Here is an 18,438-nt window from a genome sequence, read left to right as displayed (position 1 = left end):
TATGCCCTAGAGGCAATAATAAATGGTTATTATTATATTTCTTTGTTCATGATAATTGTCTATTATTCATGCTATAATTGTATTGTCCGGAAATCGTAATACATGTGTGAATACATAGACCACAACGTGTCCCTAGTAAGCCTCTAGTTGACTAGCTCGTTGATCAACAGATAGTCATGGTTTCCTGACTATGGACATTGGATGTCATTGATAACGGGATCACATCATTAGGAGAATGATGTGATGGACAAGACCCAACTTAAGCATAGCATAAAAGATCGTGTAGTTTCGTTTGCTAGAGCTTTTCCAATGTCAAGTATCTTTTCCTTAGACCATGAGATCGTGCAACTCCCGGATACCGTAGGAGTGCTTTGGGTGTGCCAAACGTCACAACGTAACTGGGTGACTATAAAGGTGCACTACGGGTATCTCCGAAAGTGTCTGTTGGGTTGGCACGGATCGAGACTGGGATTTGTCACTCCGTGTGACGGAGAGGTATCTCTGGGCCCACTCGGTAATGCATCATCATAATGAGCTCAATGTGACTAAGGCGTTAGTCACAGGATCATGCATTGCGGTACGAGTAAAGAGACTTGCCGGTAACGAGATTGAACAAGGTATTGGGATACCGACGATCGAATCTCGGGCAAGTAACATACCATTTGACAAAGGGAATTGCATACGGATTGATTGAATCCTCGACACCGTGGTTCATCCGATGAGATCATCGTGGAACATGTGGGAGCCAACATGGGTATCCAGATCCCGCTGTTGGTTATTTACCGGAGAGGCGTCTCGGTCATGTCTGCATGTCTCCCGAACCCGTAGGGTCTACACACTTAAGGTCCGGTGACGCTAGGGTTGTAGAGATATATGTATGCGAAAACCCGAAAGTTGTTCGGAGTCCCGGATGAGATCCCGGACGTCACGAGAGGTTCCGGAATGGTCCGGAGGTGAAGAATTATATATAGGAAGTCCAGTTTCGGCCACCGGGAAAGTTTCGGGGGTTACCGGTATTGTACCGGGACCACCGGAAGGGTCCCGAGGGTCCACCGGGTTGGGGCCACCTATCCCGGAGGGCCCCGTGGGCTGAAAGTGGAAGGGAACCAGCCCCTAGTGGGCTGGGTCGCCCCCCTTGGGCCTCCCCCCATGCGCCTAGGGTTGGGAACCCTAGGGGGGAGTTCCCCCTTGCCTTGGGGGGCAAGGCAACCCTTTCCCCCCCTTGTGGCCGCCGCCCCCCTTGAGATCCCATCTCTTGGGGCTGGCGCACCCCCCCAGGGGCCTATATAAAGGGGGGAGGGAGGGCAGCAACACAACAGCCTTGGGCGCCTCCCTCCTCCCCTGCAACACCTCTCTCTCTCTCGCAGAAGCTTATCGAACCCTGCCGAGACCCGCTGCATCCACCACCACGCCGTCGTGCTGCTGGATCTCCATCAACCTCTCCTTCCCCCTTGCTGGATCAAGAAGGAGGAGACGTCGCTGCACCGTACGTGTGTTGAACGCGGAGGTGCCGTCCGTTCGGCACTCGGTCATCGGTGATTTGGATCACGGCGAGTACGACTCCGTCATCCACGTTCATTGGAACGCTTCCGCTCGCGATCTACAAGGGTATGTAGATGCACTCCCTTCCCCTCGTTGCTAGTAGACTCCATAGATGCATCTTGGTGAGCGTAGGAAAATTTTAAAATTATGCTACGATTCCCAACAGTGGCATCATGAGCCAGGCCTATGCGTAGTTACTATGCACGAGTAGAACACAAAGCAGTTGTGGGCGTTGAGTTTGCCAATTCTTCTTGCCGCTACTAGTCGTTTCTTGTTTCAGCGGCATTGTAGGATGAAGCGGCCCGGACCGACCTTACACGTACGCTTACGTGAGACAGGTTCCACCGACTGACATGCACTAGTTGCATAAGGTGGCTAGCGGGTGTCTGTCTCTCCTACTTTAGTCGGAACAGATTCGATGAAAAGGATCCTTATGAAGGGTAAATAGAAATTGGCAAATCACGTTGTGGTCATACGTAGGTAAGAACGTTCTTGCTAGAAACCTACAAACCACGTAAAAACTTGCAACAACAATTAGAGGACGTCTAACTTGTTTTTGCAGCAAGTGCTATGTGATGTGATATGGCCAAAAGATGTGATATGTGATGTATGAGATTGATCATATTCTTGTAATAGAAATCACGACTTGCATGTCGCTGAGTATGACAACCGGCAGGAGCCATAGGAGTTGTCTTTATTATTTTGCATGACCTGCGTGTCATTGAATAACGCCATGTAATTTACTTTACTTTGTTGCTAAATGCGTTAGCCATACAAGTAGAAGTAATCGTTGGCGTGACAACTTCATGAAGACACAATGATGGAGATCATGATGATGGAGATCATGGTGTCATGCTGGTGACAAAGATGATCATGGTGCCCCGAAGATGGAGATCAAAGGAGCACAATGATATTGGCCATATCATGTCACTATTTGATTGCATGTGATGTCTATCATATTTTTGCATCTTATTTGCTTAGAACGACGGTAGCAAGTAGGATGATCCTTTACAATAATTTCAAGAAAGTGTTCACCCTAACTGTGCACCGTTGCAAAGGTTCGTTGTTTCGAAGCACCACGTGATGATCGGGTGTGATAGATTCTAACGTTCGAATACAACGGGTGTTGACGAGCCTAGCATGTACAGACATGGCCTCGGAACACACGCAATACACTTAGGTTGACTTGACGAGCCTAGCATGTACAGACATGGCCTCGGAACACGGAGGACCGAAAGGTCGAGCATGAGTCGTATAGAAGATACGATCAACATGGAGATGTTCACCGATCTTGACTAGTCCGTCTCACGTGATGATCGGACACGGCCTAGTTGACTCGGATCATGTTTCACTTAGATGACTAGAGGGATGTCTATCTGAGTGGGAGTTCATTAAATAATTTGATTAGATGAACTCAATTATCATGAACTTAGTCTAAAATCTTTACACTATGTATTGTAGATCAAATGGCCAACGTTGTCCTCAATTTCAACGCATTCCTAGAGAAAACCAAGCTGAAAGATGATGGCAGCAACTATACGGACTGGGTCCGGAACCTGAGGCTCATCCTCATAGTAGCCAAGAAAGATTATGTCTTAGAAGCACCGCTAGGTGAAGCACCAATCCCTGAGAACCAAGACGTTATGAACGCTTGGCAGTAGCGTGCTGATGATTACTCCCTCGTTCAGTGCGGCATGCTTTACAGCTTAGAACCGGGTCTCCAAAAGCGTTTTGAGAAACATGGAGCATATGAGATGTTCGAGGAGCTGAAACTAGTTTTTCAAGCTCATGCCCGGGTCGAGAGATATGAAGTCTCCGACAAGTTCTTCAGCTGTAAAATGGAGGAGAACGGTTCTGTTAGTGAGCACATACTCAGAATGTCTGGGTTGCACAACCGCTTGTCTCAGCTGGGAGTTAATCTCCCGGATGACGCGGTCATTGACAGAATCCTCCAGTCGCTTCCACCAAGCTACAAGAGCTTTGTGATGAACTACAATATGCAGGGGATGGAAAAGACCATTCCCGAGGTATATTCAATGCTGAAATCAGCTGAGGGGGAGATCAGAAAAGAACATCAAGTGTTGATGGTGAATAAAACCACTAAGTTCAAGAAGGGCAAGGGTAAGAAGAACTTCAAGAAGGACGGCAAGGGAGTTGCCGCGCCCGGTAAACCAGTTACCGGGAAGAAGTCAAAGAATGGACCCAAGCCCGAGACTGAGTGCTTTTATTGCAAGGGAAGTGGTCACTGGAAGCGGAACTGCCCCAAATATTTAGCGGACAAGAAGAAGGCTGGCAACACCCAAGGTATATGTGATATACAAGTAATTGATGTGTACCTTACCAGTACTCGTAGTAGCTCCTGGGTATTTGATACCGGTGCGGTTGCTCATATTTGTAACTCAAAACAGGAACTACGGAATAAACGGAGACTGGCGAAGGACGAGGTGACAATGCGCGTCGGGAATGGTTCCAAGGTCGATGTGATCGCCGTCGGCACGCTACCTCTGCATCTACCCACGGGATTAGTTTTAAACCTTAATAATTGTTATTTAGTGCCAGCTTTGAGCATGAACATTGTATCTGGATCTCGTTTAATTCGAGATGGCTACTCATTTAAATCCGAGAATAATGGTTGTTCTATTTATTTGAGAGATATGTTTTATGGTCATGCCCCGCTGGTCAATGGTTTATTTTTGATGAATCTCGAACGTGATGTTACACATGTTCATAGTGTGAATACCAAAAGATGTAAAGTTGATAACGATAGTCCCACATACTTGTGGCACTGCCGCCTTGGTCACATTGGTGTCAAGCGCATGAAGAAGCTCCATGCAGATGGACTTTTGGAGTCTCTTGATTACGAATCATTTGACACGTGCGAACCATGCCTCATGGGTAAGATGACCAAGACTCCGTTCTCCGGAACAATGGAGCGAGCAACCAACTTATTGGAAATCATACATACCGATGTGTGCGGTCCAATGAGTGTTGAGGCTCGCGGAGGATATCGTTATGTTCTCACTCTCACTGATGATTTAAGTAGATATGGGTATGTCTACCTAATGAAACACAAGTCTGAAAACTTTGAAAAGTTCAAGGAATTTCAGAGTGAAGTCGAGAATCAACGTGACAGAAAAATAAAATTCTTACGATCAGATCGTGGTGGAGAATATTTAAGTCACGAATTTGGTACACACTTAAGGAAATGTGGAATAGTTTCACAACTCACGCCGCCTGGAACACCTCAGAGAAATGGTGTGTCCGAACGAAGTAATCGCACTCTATTGGATATGGTGCGATCTATGATGTCTCTTACCGATTTACCGCTCTCATTTTGGGGCTATGCTTTAGAGACTGCCGCATTCACTTTAAATAGGGCTCCGTCGAAATCCGTTGAGACGACACCGTATGAATTATGGTTTGGAAAGAAACCTAAGCTGTCGTTTCTAAAAGTTTGGGGATGCGATGCTTATGTCAAGAAACTTCAACCTGAAAAGCTCGAACCCAAGTCGGAAAAATGCGTCTTCATAGGATACCCTAAGGAAACTATTGGGTACACCTTCTACCTCAGATCCGAAGGCAAGATCTTCGTTGCCAAGAACGGGTCCTTTCTGGAGAAGGAGTTTCTCTCGAAAGAATTGAGTGGGAGGAAAGTGGAACTTGATGAGGTGATAGTCACCCCTTCCGAATCGGAAAGTAGCGCAGCGCGGGAAAATGTTCTTGTGGTGCCTACACCGACTGGGGAGGAAGTTAATGATGATGATCATGAAGCTTCGGATCAAGTTACTACTGAACTTCGTAGGTCCACAAGGACACGTTCCGCACCAGAGTGGTACGGCAACCCTGTCCTGGAAATCATGTTGTTAGACAACGGTGAACCTTCGAACTATGAAGAAGCGATGGCGGGCCCGGATTCCGACAAATGGCTAGAGGCCATGAAATCCGAGATAGAATCCATGTATGAAAACAAAGTATGGACTTTGACTGACTTGCCCGATGAGCGGCGAGCCATAGAAAACAAATGGATCTTTAAGAAGAAGACGGACGCAGATGGTAATGTGACCATCTACAAAGCTCGACTTGTCGCTAAGGGTTATCGACAAGTTCAAGGGATTGACTACGATGAGACTTTCTCACCCGTAGCGAAGCTGAAGTCCGTCCGAATCATGTTAGCAATTGCCGCATACTATGATTATGAGATATGGCAGATGGACGTCAAAACGGCATTCCTTAATGGCTTCCTTAAGGAAGAGCTGTATATGATGCAGCCGGAAGGTTTTGTCGATCCTAAGAATACTAACAAAGTATGCAAGCTCCAGCACTCAATCTATGGGCTGGTGCAAGCATCTCGGAGTTGGAACATTCGCTTTGATGAGATGATCAAAGCGTTTGGGTTTACACAGACTTACGGAGAAGCCTGTGTTTACAAGAAAGTGAGTGGGAGCTCTGTAGCATTTCTCATATTATATGTGGATGACATACTATTGATGGGAAATGATATAGAATTCTTGGAAAGTATTAAGGCCTATTTGAATAAGTGTTTTTCAATGAAGGACCTTGGTGAAGCTGCTTATATATTAGGCATCAAGATCTATAGAGATAGATCAAGACGCCTCATTGGTCTTTCACAGAGTACATACCTTGACAAGATATTGAAGAAGTTCAGTATGGATCAGTCCAAGAAGGGGTTCTTGCCTGTATTGCAAGGTGTGCATTTGAGCACGGCTCAATGCCCGACCACGGCAGAAGATATAGAAGAGATGAGTGTCATCCCCTATGCCTCGGCCATAGGGTCTATTATGTATGCCATGCTGTGTACCAGACCTGATGTAAACCTTGCCGTAAGTTTGGTAGGAAGGTACCAAAGTAAACCCGGCAAGGAACACTGGACAGCGGTCAAGAATATCCTGAAGTACCTGAAGTGGACTAAGGATATGTTTCTCGTTTATGGAGGTGACGAAGAGCTGGTCGTAAAGGGTTACGTCGACGCTAGCTTCGACACAGATCTGGATGACTCGAAGTCACACACTGGATACGTGTATATTTTGAATGGAGGAGCAGTAAGCTGGTGCAGTTGCAAGCAAAGCGTCGTGGCGGGATCTACATGTGAAGCGGAGTACATTGCGGCCTCGGAGGCAGCACAGGAAGCAGTCTGGATGAAGGAGTTCATCACCGACCTAGGGGTGATTCCCAATGCGTCGGGCCCGATGACTCTCTTCTGTGACAACACTGGAGCTATTGCCCTTGCGAAGGAGCCCAGGTTTCACAGGAAGACCAGGCATATCAAGCGTCGCTTCAACTCCATTCGTGAAAGTGTTCAAAATGGAGACATAGATATTTGTAAAGTACACACGGACCTGAATGTAGCAGATCCGTTGACTAAACCTCTCCCTAGGGCAAAACATGATCAACACCAGGACGCAATGGGTGTTCGATTCATCACGATGTAACTAGATTATTGACTCTAGTGCAAGTGGGAGACTATTGGAAATATGCCCTAGAGGCAATAATAAATGGTTATTATTATATTTCTTTGTTCATGATAATTGTCTATTATTCATGCTATAATTGTATTGTCCGGAAATCGTAATACATGTGTGAATACATAGACCACAACGTGTCCCTAGTAAGCCTCTAGTTGACTAGCTCGTTGATCAACAGATAGTCATGGTTTCCTGACTATGGACATTGGATGTCATTGATAACGGGATCACATCATTAGGAGAATGATGTGATGGACAAGACCCAACTTAAGCATAGCATAAAAGATCGTGTAGTTTCGTTTGCTAGAGCTTTTCCAATGTCAAGTATCTTTTCCTTAGACCATGAGATCGTGCAACTCCCGGATACCGTAGGAGTGCTTTGGGTGTGCCAAACGTCACAACGTAACTGGGTGACTATAAAGGTGCACTACGGGTATCTCCGAAAGTGTCTGTTGGGTTGGCACGGATCGAGACTGGGATTTGTCACTCCATGTGACGGAGAGGTATCTCTGGGCCCACTCGGTAATGCATCATCATAATGAGCTCAATGTGACTAAGGCTTTAGTCACGGGATCATGCATTGCGGTACGAGTAAAGAGACTTGCCGGTAACGAGATTGAACAAGGTATTGGGATACCGACGATCGAATCTCGGGCAAGTAACATACCATTTGACAAAGGGAATTGCATACGGATTGATTGAATCCTCGACACCGTGGTTCATCCGATGAGATCATCGTGGAACATGTGGGAGCCAACATGGGTATCCAGATCCCGCTGTTGGTTATTGACCGGAGAGGCGTCTCGGTCATGTCTGCATGTCTCCCGAACCCGTAGGGTCTACACACTTAAGGTCCGGTGACGCTAGGGTTGTAGAGATATATGTATGCGAAAACCCGAAAGTTGTTCGGAGTCCCGGATGAGATCCCGGACGTCACGAGAGGTTCCGGAATGGTCCGGAGGTGAAGAATTATATATAGGAAGTCCAGTTTCGGCCACCGGGAAAGTTTCGGGGGTTACCGGTATTGTACCGGGACCACCGGAAGGGTCCCGGGGGTCCACCGGTTGGGGCCACCTATCCCGGAGAGCCCCGTGGGCTGAAAGTGGAAGGGAACCAGCCCCTAGTGGGCTGGGTCGCCCCCCTTGGGCCTCCCCCCATGCGCCTAGGGTTGGGAACCCTAGGGGGGGAGTTCCCCCTTGCCTTGGGGGGCAAGGCAACCCTTTCCCCCCCTTGTGGCCGCCGCCCCCCTTGAGATCCCATCTCTTGGGGCTGGCGCACCCCCCCAGGGGCCTATATAAAGGGGGGAGGGAGGGCAGCAACACAACAGCCTTGGGCGCCTCCCTCCTCCCCTGCAACACCTCTCTCTCTCTCGCAGAAGCTTATCGAAGCCCTGCCGAGACCCGCTGCATCCACCACCACGCCGTCGTGCTGCTGGATCTCCATCAACCTCTCCTTCCCCCTTGCTGGATCAAGAAGGAGGAGACGTCGCTGCACCGTACGTGTGTTGAACGCGGAGGCGCCGTCCGTTCGGCACTCGGTCATCGGTGATTTGGATCACGGCGAGTACGACTCCGTCATCCACGTTCATTGGAACGCTTCCGCTCGCGATCTACAAGGGTATGTAGATGCACTCCCTTCCCCTCGTTGCTAGTAGACTCCATAGATGCATCTTGGTGAGCGTAGGAAAATTTTAAAATTATGCTACGATTCCCAACAAATGGGCCATTGTGGGCCTTAGTGGAGAAGAGGAGAGGCGGCCAGGGCAAGGGCCGCGCGCCCCTCCCTCCTAGTCCGAATAGGACAAGGAGAGGGGGGCGGCGCCCCCCCCTTTCCTTCTTCTCCTCCACCTCTTTCCCCCTCTTCTCCTAATCCAACAAGGAAAAGGGAGGGAGTCCTACTCCCGGTGGGAGTAGGACTCCTCCTGGCGCGCCCCCTCCTGGCCGGCCGCACCTCCCCCCTTGCTCCTTTATATACGGGGGCAGGGGGCACCCTAGAGACATAACAATTGATCGTTTGATCTTTTAGCCGTGTGCGGTGCCCCCCTCCACCATAGTCCACCTCGATAATACTGTAGCGGTGCTTAGGCGAAGCCCTGCGTCGGTAGAACATCATCATCGTCACCACGCCGTCGTGCTGACGAAACTCTCCCTCAACACTCAGATGTATCGGAGTTCGAGGGACGTCATCGGGCTGAACGTGTGCTGAACTCGTAGGTGCCGTGCGTTCGGTACTTGATCGGTCGGATCGTGAAGACGTACGACTACATCAACCGCGTTGTGCTAACGCTTCCGCTTTCGGTCTAAGAGGGTACGTGGACAACACTCTCTCCTCTCGTTGCTATGCATCACCATGATCTTGCGTGTGCGTAGGAATTTTTTTGAAATTACTACGTTCCCCAACACTTTTTGAAGCAACAGTTGCCAATAATTTTGATTTTGTAGTTGCTCATTTATCGGGTTTCTGCAGCTGCTGTAGTTTTTGTGATGTCCATAACTGCAGTTGCCCATTAATAGTGATGGTGTTGCCCTAAGTTAGGGAGGCAGTTGCTCAGCCATCCCTCTTTTCACCTTTTTTCATCTTGCTAACTGTGTTTATCATGTGCATTTTTTTAACAAAAAAATTGCTCAAAGCCGGTTTCTCGAGGTGCGCAGAAGATAGTGTTTTTGGGAGCATGGATCACATCCAGAAGTTTGTCGCTGCGAGACTTCCTCAAAACCACAACCCCAATGTATTTTGCTTCCCTCTTTTTGTTCATTTCTAAGAAACACACTGCCTTTTGTTCATCATTGTGTTATATAGTCTCCTCATTCAGTTTGCATTTTTGTGTTTGTAGAAACAAAGGAGGTTGTCATTGCTGGTGTATGATATGTGCTCTGAAATATCAGTCCAAATGGGAAGGTTTGTTCAAGGTGTGGGCAAGTTGGACGAGGAGGATGTTGAACCAGCAGCCACAAGCGTTTCAAGGGTCGCAAGCGCATGTCAATCAGTGAGCAGGGAAAGGCAGATAAGGGCAGCGGCAAGTCCAAAACAACAGAAGGTTGCAAAGCAGAAGAAAAGAAGGGGCTGTAGCACTCGATGGAAGGAGACACTTTTGGCGTCCGATGACGAGGAGGAGGAATCAGATGAGGAAGAATTTGAATCTTCAGAAGAAGAAGAAGGGCAGGAAGGGAAAGATGAGGATAATCCTAAAGAGGAGAATTTGGACCAGGAGGGGGACAACAATGACGACGACGATGATGATGATGACTATGATGATGATGTTCCCTCATACAACAGCCCACCAGCAGCAACAGAAAATGGTGATGATGATTCACAGCACATGGACGTTGACAACTCGCAGCCGTCTATTGCTGGTGAAGATGGTGGTGAAGAGGAGGAAGAGGACGAGGAGGAGGATGATGAAGAGGAAGAGCATCACAAGGAGGATGGTGTTGAAGAGGAAGAGGACGATGAAGAAAACAAAGAGAAGGAGAGAAATGTGGAAGAGGGCAATGAAAAAGAGCATGAAGTAGAAAAGAAAGAGGGGGAAGCGGAGGAGAAAGAGGACGATGAAAAGAATGAAGAGGAGAAAAAAGAGGAGGAGGAAGACAGAGAGGATGAAGAGGCAACGCTAGCACCAACCAGCCTAGCGGCTGTCATGATGAGGAAGGTGCACGAAATCCGGGGTGGCATGGGGCAGTGACGATGTAGTATGATGACATTATCATCATCATCTTTCCTAGCCAAAATCAAAAAACAGAAACTTGTGTTTCAGGACAAACTAACCACAATGTAGCGAGCAACTTGTTCTTATAGAGAACATAAAGCCACACTTATGCATAAGTAGAACAACACCATATCTTTTTCACCAAGTCTTTTTCTGCTCGGTCATGCTTTTTTTTAGATCAGAGTTGCATAAAAAATGAACATAGTTGCCTCAGTTCACTGTTCAAGTTGTCAGGTTTTTCTGATCAGGGTCGCCCATGAATCCTAAGCAGTTTATACTAGGATAGGAAAGAAATCCAAGTATTTGAGGTAGGAATAGGTAACACAAAGTTTTTCTGCTGGGCCATGCTCTTTTTATTACCAGAGTTGCATAAAAAATGAACATAGTTGCCTCAGTTTACTGTTCAAGTTGCCAGACTCTTCTGATCAGGGTCCTCCATGAATCCTAAGCAATTTATACTAGGATAGTAAAAGAAATCAAAGTACTTGATGTAGGAATAAGTAACACTTCTCCACTAACAAAGATTTAATTCAATGAGAAGGGGGGTGGTGGTGTGGGCAGTTCTTTTTTGTTGTACCTGCTGTCAAGTTGCAGTCGTTAAGGTGAGTCAGAATTTTTTTCGCTTCCGGCGGGATAGCCTTGGTGAGAACGGAGGTGTTTCGAAAGTGATGACTTGTCAATCAATGGGTGGTTGTGATCTGCAATGAAAGTGATAACCTCCCATTTGTCACCTATAAGCTTCACCACCATCTTAGCGGTGCATTTTGTTTGCTTTACAGTCTCTCGCTTCCTCTTCTTCTTGTAAGTGTGTTCTTAGCCATCCTCTTCAACATCTTGTTCAGGTGAGCTCGGGCATGTAGTGTGTTTGCTTGACGAGACAACATCCGAGACCCCAACCCTCTCCACCGGCTTGCAGAACTTGTTATAGCAGAACTGTTGTTTTTCCAGTACGCTTGTGTAGGTTGACCTGTAAGACGTATTCGACTTGATTGAAAACCCCACCATCAAAGCGTAGCGATTGTAGTGTTCCCTCGCATCGACTAATGTGTCGAAGCGCATGCCAACATAAGGTTGCTGTGGCTGTGACCCAACTTCTTCGTCTTCCAACTCATGTGCCTCATCAACTAAAGCGTTTGCAGGAGCAACCATAGGTGGGGGAGCAGCAACACGATTGTTCAGGACATGAGTAGTGTTAGAGCCAACGTTGGGGTCAGGGGACTCACCAACCCCTCCTCCAAATGGTGATGTTCCTCCTCATCCCCTATATGCAAGAAGGGTGCACTCAACTCGACTGAAATGTTGATGGACTCTACGTCAAGCGGTGGTTCATTCAGATCAATCATCCTTTGTTGTAGCTACTAATAGTCCTTTTTTGTCACCACATCAACCTGCAACAAACTGTGTGTTAGCCCACCACAAAAACATGCATCATCTTTTGCACAAACTAGTTCTAGAATAAAAGGAGCAACTATAAGCACTTGTTTGGGCAACTATAAAGTTATACAAAGGCAATTTCTATGTTTTTTTTTCTCAAAAAGATTGTTTCTTTTTTCTTATACCTTTATGTTTCTACCAGTATGACACACATATATAGCAGCACAGGTTGTTTTACATGATATGCGCTTTTCATTTGTGCTTTTTTCAACAACAGAAATTACAACTTTTGATGATGGAAAGAACGTGCATATCTAACGAAGAACTTACCAGGAGCAGAAGGCCTATCCTTGGTGCAGTTTATGCTTTTTTTTATTTTTTAGTGAGACCATATGCAATGTAGCAAAGTACATGAGTGTGGGATTGTTCGAATCTGTTTTTTACGCGTTTGTCGTTTGTGTCTTAGCGAGAACCATACTGATACGCAAAAGTTGTGTTTTTAGCACATGCAAGTTACTACTACTTCTACCTGCTTCTAACATGAGTTTTATGTTTTGGTAGTATATGTTTCATGCATAGGAAGTTGAATGTGTTTAGTTAGAGGCAACTTTAGACTTTTTGCACAGCTACGATGCGCAAAGCTGTGCAATGGTCCTACACATTGCATAGCTCTTTTTATCTGCACAGAGTTGTTTCAATGCATACAATATAGTTGCTTGCTGTTTAGAGAATTAGGTTTTGGGGGACTGCATGGTTTTTGTATCCTTTTGTCTGCTAAACAGCACATGAGTTGCCCCTTTTTGGTACTAGAGTTGCCCTATTTTTTGCACTGGTGTTGCTTTTGTTTTACTAGAGTTGCACATCAAGGTAAACATTTTGCCCAACATTTTACATTTTATACCCAATTACCGTATATAGGGTTGGCTCAAAGCACTCGACCATGCATACCATAGGGGTGCCCTTTTGTCTGCTAAACAACACATGAGTTGACCAAAACCCAGAGTTGCCCTATTTTTGTACTGGTGTTGCTTTTTGTTTTACTAGAGTTGCTCCATGCATGTCATATATAGGGTTGGCTCAAAGCAGTCGACAAGTTGCTCTTGTTTTTCACCAAATCAAAGAACGGACTAAAAACTAGTTGATGTTCAAGCAGGCAAGGCTGGGGTGGTTGAGTAGGGAAGAGTTGATCGAAGAGCAAGGAGGAAGAGAGGGCCGGGGGAGGTGGTGCTTACCTTTTTGGGGGGAGGTAGGCTGTCCTCTTTGTTCTCCAGATATGATTTTTGGAGCAAGAAAGTAGGAGGAAGGAGGGGTTCCTGCGTGGGCTTGTTCTTCAAGGCGCCATTGACGGGGTAGATCTATTTTTGAGGAAGAAAGGAGGAGCAAGGAGGAGGAAGGGGGCCCCTGCGTGGGCTTGTCCTTTAAGGAAAAGGGAGGAGAGGGTCGCGTGAGGCGCGTGAGGCCGTGAGGGTGCTGGGGATAGGAGCGACTAGCTGCGGGGGCGTGGGTGGGGGGAGAGGGGGGGGGGGACGACAGGAACGCGTGATCGGCTCAATCAGGTGGAGCGACGAGGCGTGGGGTGCACACATTTCTTTTTTGCATGTCCTGGTGAGCGAGGGGCGGTCCTTTCCTTATATGGGAGAGCGCTCGGGCGCCAGCTAGCCATGTCCTGTTTTCTTCTGTTCTTTCTTTCCGGTTTTTGCTATCCGTTTTTCCTTTTTCTTCAATTTTTATTTATTTTAACTTCATGTACACTTTTTGAAATTGACGAACACTATCAAATTTATGACCATTTTTTGAAATTCGTGAACGTCTTTCACTCTATTGCTGCCAGATAGAGCATGCGCTCGCCTCAATGCAGCATCTCGTGAGCTGACTCAATAGGACATGTCGCTACGTTCAGTGGTTAGTTTTCCTTTCTTCCTTTTTCTATAACTTCTAAATATTCTAAATACATATATGTCAGAAATTAATTTAATTAAAGTAATAATATCATTTATCACACATACAAAATGTTCATGAAATTCTAAAAAATGTTGGAAAATATTAGTAGGATTAGAAAGAAGTTCATGACATTTAGTAAATGTTCTCATGCTTCAAAAGTACGTTCGTGACATTTAAAAAAATACAATGTAAAAAATTGTTCGTGTAATCTGAAAAAAATACAATGTAAAAAATTGTTCGCGTAAATGTCCTCATGCTTCAAAAGTACGTTCGTGACATCCAATTTGTTTTTTGACATTTTAAAAAATATTCATGTGTTTGAAAAAATGTTACACAATGTATAAAGATGTTCGTGTATGTTTTAAAAAAATGATTCAGACCATTCAAAAAATCTAAGTGAAATTGAAAAAAAGACTATACAGACAATTCAAAAATATGTTCATAACATTTTGAAAAAGATGTTAACGTATTGTTAAAAAATGTTCACATAATATTAAAAATGCTTCGTACTACTCAAAAAAAGTTTAACGTCTATTTAATTTTTTTAATATTTATATCAGGAAAGATCAAACTTTTATTTAAAAAATATTCTTCATTTATTGATTAAGTATTCAATGTGTATCATAAAAATGTTACATGTGTATACATTTTTAAAAATATGGTTTGAAAAAAGAAGACATGTATCTCAAAAAGCACAAAATAAAAAAGTAAAGAAAGAAAACCCACGAAAAGACTGATATAAAAACACTTTTTTTGCGGGGGGGACATAAGGTTCTTTCTAAAATTGCTTTGATGGGCGGATCTACTAAAGTGAGGGCGCACCAATCACCGGAGGCGAGACGGATGCTCTGCTCTTGCTGCGGGCGAGATATAGTGGCAAAAGCGCCCTATGATTTCAACTCCTTCCCTCGTGTCATCCTATGTGCTTAATCCGTAACAAAATAACCGTAGGTGCATTACTCCTAAAGAAATGAGCTACTGGTTGATCTTTCCACGAAAAAATGCCATACTATTACAAACTCCAACATTAAGCTATCAAAAATGTCATTAACTTCAACATTAAGCTTTCCATGTTATTCTTACCGAGTAAAATGCATAAAACCATCACTTTAGCATAGCTCTCGGAAAACCACCACTTTACAAACGTGACACTTTGCACCGCACCAAAATTTTGACAGTGGCAAAAAAACTAAACCAAAAAATGAGCACATTTTGACGTAGCAGATCACTCGCGTGCCGACAGCGGGGGACGGCGCGCCGCTAACGGCCATTCGGTCGGCTGTCGAAAGCGGCTCGGTTGGAACGAACCCGCATGCTCTCCTTCTCTCTCTCTCTCTCTCTCTCTCTCTCTCTCTCTCTCTCTCTCTCTCGTCACTCACTCCGCTCTCCCTCCCCGTCACTAAGGCGGCATGGCGGCGCCGGGATCTGCAAAAAAAGGCGGGGTCGGATCCATTGGCGACGAGGGGAACATGCTGGAAGGGCGGATGGGGCCGGATGGCGACGTGGCAGGGGGCAGACGCGTCGAGGAGGAGGAGGATTGCTGCGGCAACAGCTTGTTCCGCTCATCGTCGGCAACACGGTCGTTGACTGATGTCGCCCGCAGGGTGGTGGAGGACCTACGAACTGTAAAATCGCCACCTACATGAGCTTTCCGAACCTATCCTTGTAACTAGGGTTTCATATTTGCAATGCAAGTTGGTGGAGATACCAAATCTTTCTGAAATAGTTGAATGTTGGTGCCATATGTTGAATGTAGTTTAGGACTAAATATTTTTGAACTAACTGAATGTTTGGTGCCCATTTTAGACTGAATGTAGCTTAGTACTGGATTTTTTGTTTCTAAACCAACTGAATGTTGTTGCATTTTAATGTAATTAGAGTTGAAGCTGACATTTGAAAAGTGTGAGTTTCCAATTCTATGGTAGGGATAACTTGGACAGAACAATGGCCAGCTCTAAAATCACATACAACACACTTTTGGCTATTATGGATTCGGTGGGCTTTGGGACTACAGATTATATTTATTATGTGAAGCAAAAGGGAACTGGCATAGTCGGTTTATAGTTGCTTGACAGCAATGCAATGGTTCAGGAAATGCTCAAAGAGTTTGAGCACAGCAGATATGTTAAATTCATTGTACTTAAAGGAGATGCCCCAACTTCACTTGATGCGAACAGAGCTTCACAAATATGTGAGGAGCAGATCCCCATTAGTAACATAGGTGAGCCTGTTGTATATTCAGTTGACACCCAGGGGGTTGTCAACACACAGCAGAGCATTAATCTCCAAAGAAAGCGCAAGTTAGGGTTGCATTCTGATGATTCAGAGGAATATGATGATGAAAGTGAAGATGATCAAGAAGAAAGGGGTTCCAATGCTGATTTTATTTGGCCACCTGAGTTTGGTTATGATCCAAGACCACTGAGTGTTGATGAAGAAGAGGTTGAGTTGTTTCATAGATTGGAGCAACTCAAGTTACAGAGAGAGGATCCTTGGTACCACTATGAAGGAGACACAGATGTGGATGAGCTTTACCAGCCCGAGGAAGAGGAAATGGATGAAAAAGAGCATGTGCCTTCTCCTCCAAAGAAGAGGCCAAAGAGAGTTGGGCCTTCTAGCAGAGCTCATCATGAAGAAGAAATTGTTCCCTTTCATGACTGGGTCCCTTCAGAAAGATGATGATTAATGACAGTGATTATGATGGAGCTATCAAAAGGAATTTAGTTTTATGTGCAAGAGGAAAAGAAGGTAGAAGAAGAAAGATGACATGATTTGGTATGATGAGGAAGCAGAAAATCCTCATCAGCAGATATGTGAGCACTTATATTTTGAAGATGTGTACCAATTCATAAGAGCTCTAAGACAATTCCATGTTGTTTAGTTGAGGAATTACAGTTACTTGAGGAATTGCAAAGACAGGATAATTGTTCATTGCAAAGTTGATGGATGCCCCTTCATGATGACAGCTTCTCAAATCACGAATGAAAAGACATTTACCATTAGGAAATTGAGACTGCCACACACATGCCCTGTAGATAGTGAGAACACAAAAGTGACAAACAGATTGGTTTGCTAAGGAATGCGAGAAGGCAATTAGAACAGATCCTAGGACAAAGGTTGGCACAATATTAGAAAATGCAAATGAGAAGTATGAGGTGGAAATACCCAAGAGCAAGACCTACAGGGCTAAGAGAAATACTTTGAAAGTTGTTGAAGGAGATGTTAAAGCACAATACACTAGATTCACAGACTATTTACAGGCAGTTTTATATACAAATCCTGGCAGTTCATGTATTGTGACAACAAGAAGAGTACCAGAACACCCAAGCCCAACCCCTAGGTTCCATATGATGTGTGGTTGACAAGGAAGATACCCCATCTTGGAGCTGGTTCTTGTATCAGTTGAAGCAATGCATTGAAGAGGGTAATAAATTTGACAATTACACTTTCATTTCAGACAGGCAGAAGGTTAGTGCACAACATACACTTTGTACTAAATCAAGAAATGTTTTTGTCGTTTAATTATCACATTGAGGAATGTTTATGATTTCCTTAGGGCTTGCTAAATGTTGTTGGCCATTTTTTTTCCAAATTCACCACATAAGTACTCCCTTAGGCATATCTATGCAAATTTTCAAGCAACTGGATTTAGGGCTGAGGAACTGAAGCGGTATATGGATCAGACTAGTTATTCATATACTGAAAATGGATTTGATATTGCAATGGCTAAACTTAAAGATGGGGATGAATAACCATGGAAATGGTTGGACGGAATGCCAAAAGAAACTTGGGCTAGGCATGCAATGGACATGAATTGCAAAACTGATTTAGTTGTGAACAACATTAGTGAGGTCTTTAATAGGTACATACTAGAGCTGAGGTCAAAGCCAGTTAAAACCATGGCAGGTGGAATAAGATCAAAGCTGATGGTGAATTATCAAGGAACTAGGAACAAGATAGAGGTGGCTAGGTAGGAGATAACCCATACATACGCAGAGAGGCTAGAGGAGACCAAGAAGTATTATAGGTTTTGCAAAGCGGGATGATACGTCTCCAACGTATCTATATTTTATGAAGTATTCATGCTGTTTTATTATCATTCTTGGATGTTTTACAATCATTTTATAGCAACTTTATATCATTTTTTGGGACTAACCTATTGACCCAGTGCCCAGTGCCAGTTGCTGTTTTTTGCTAGTTTTTTACATCACAGGAAATCAATATCAAACGGGGTCCAAACACCGCGAAACTTTTTGTGCATTTTTTATGGACCAGAAGACCACCAGTGGGCTAGAGCAGCACCTAGGGGTGCCCCGAGGGGGCACAACCCACCAGGGCGCGCATGGGGGCCCAGGCGCGCCCAGGTGCCCACCTCGGTGGCCTCCCGCACCC

Source organism: Aegilops tauschii, chromosome 7 (assembly GCF_002575655.3).
Source record: "Aegilops tauschii subsp. strangulata cultivar AL8/78 chromosome 7, Aet v6.0, whole genome shotgun sequence".
Classification (NCBI taxonomy): Eukaryota; Viridiplantae; Streptophyta; class Magnoliopsida; order Poales; family Poaceae; genus Aegilops; species Aegilops tauschii.
The sequence above is the reverse complement of the archived record's forward strand: the minus strand, read 5'-3'. Positions refer to the sequence as shown.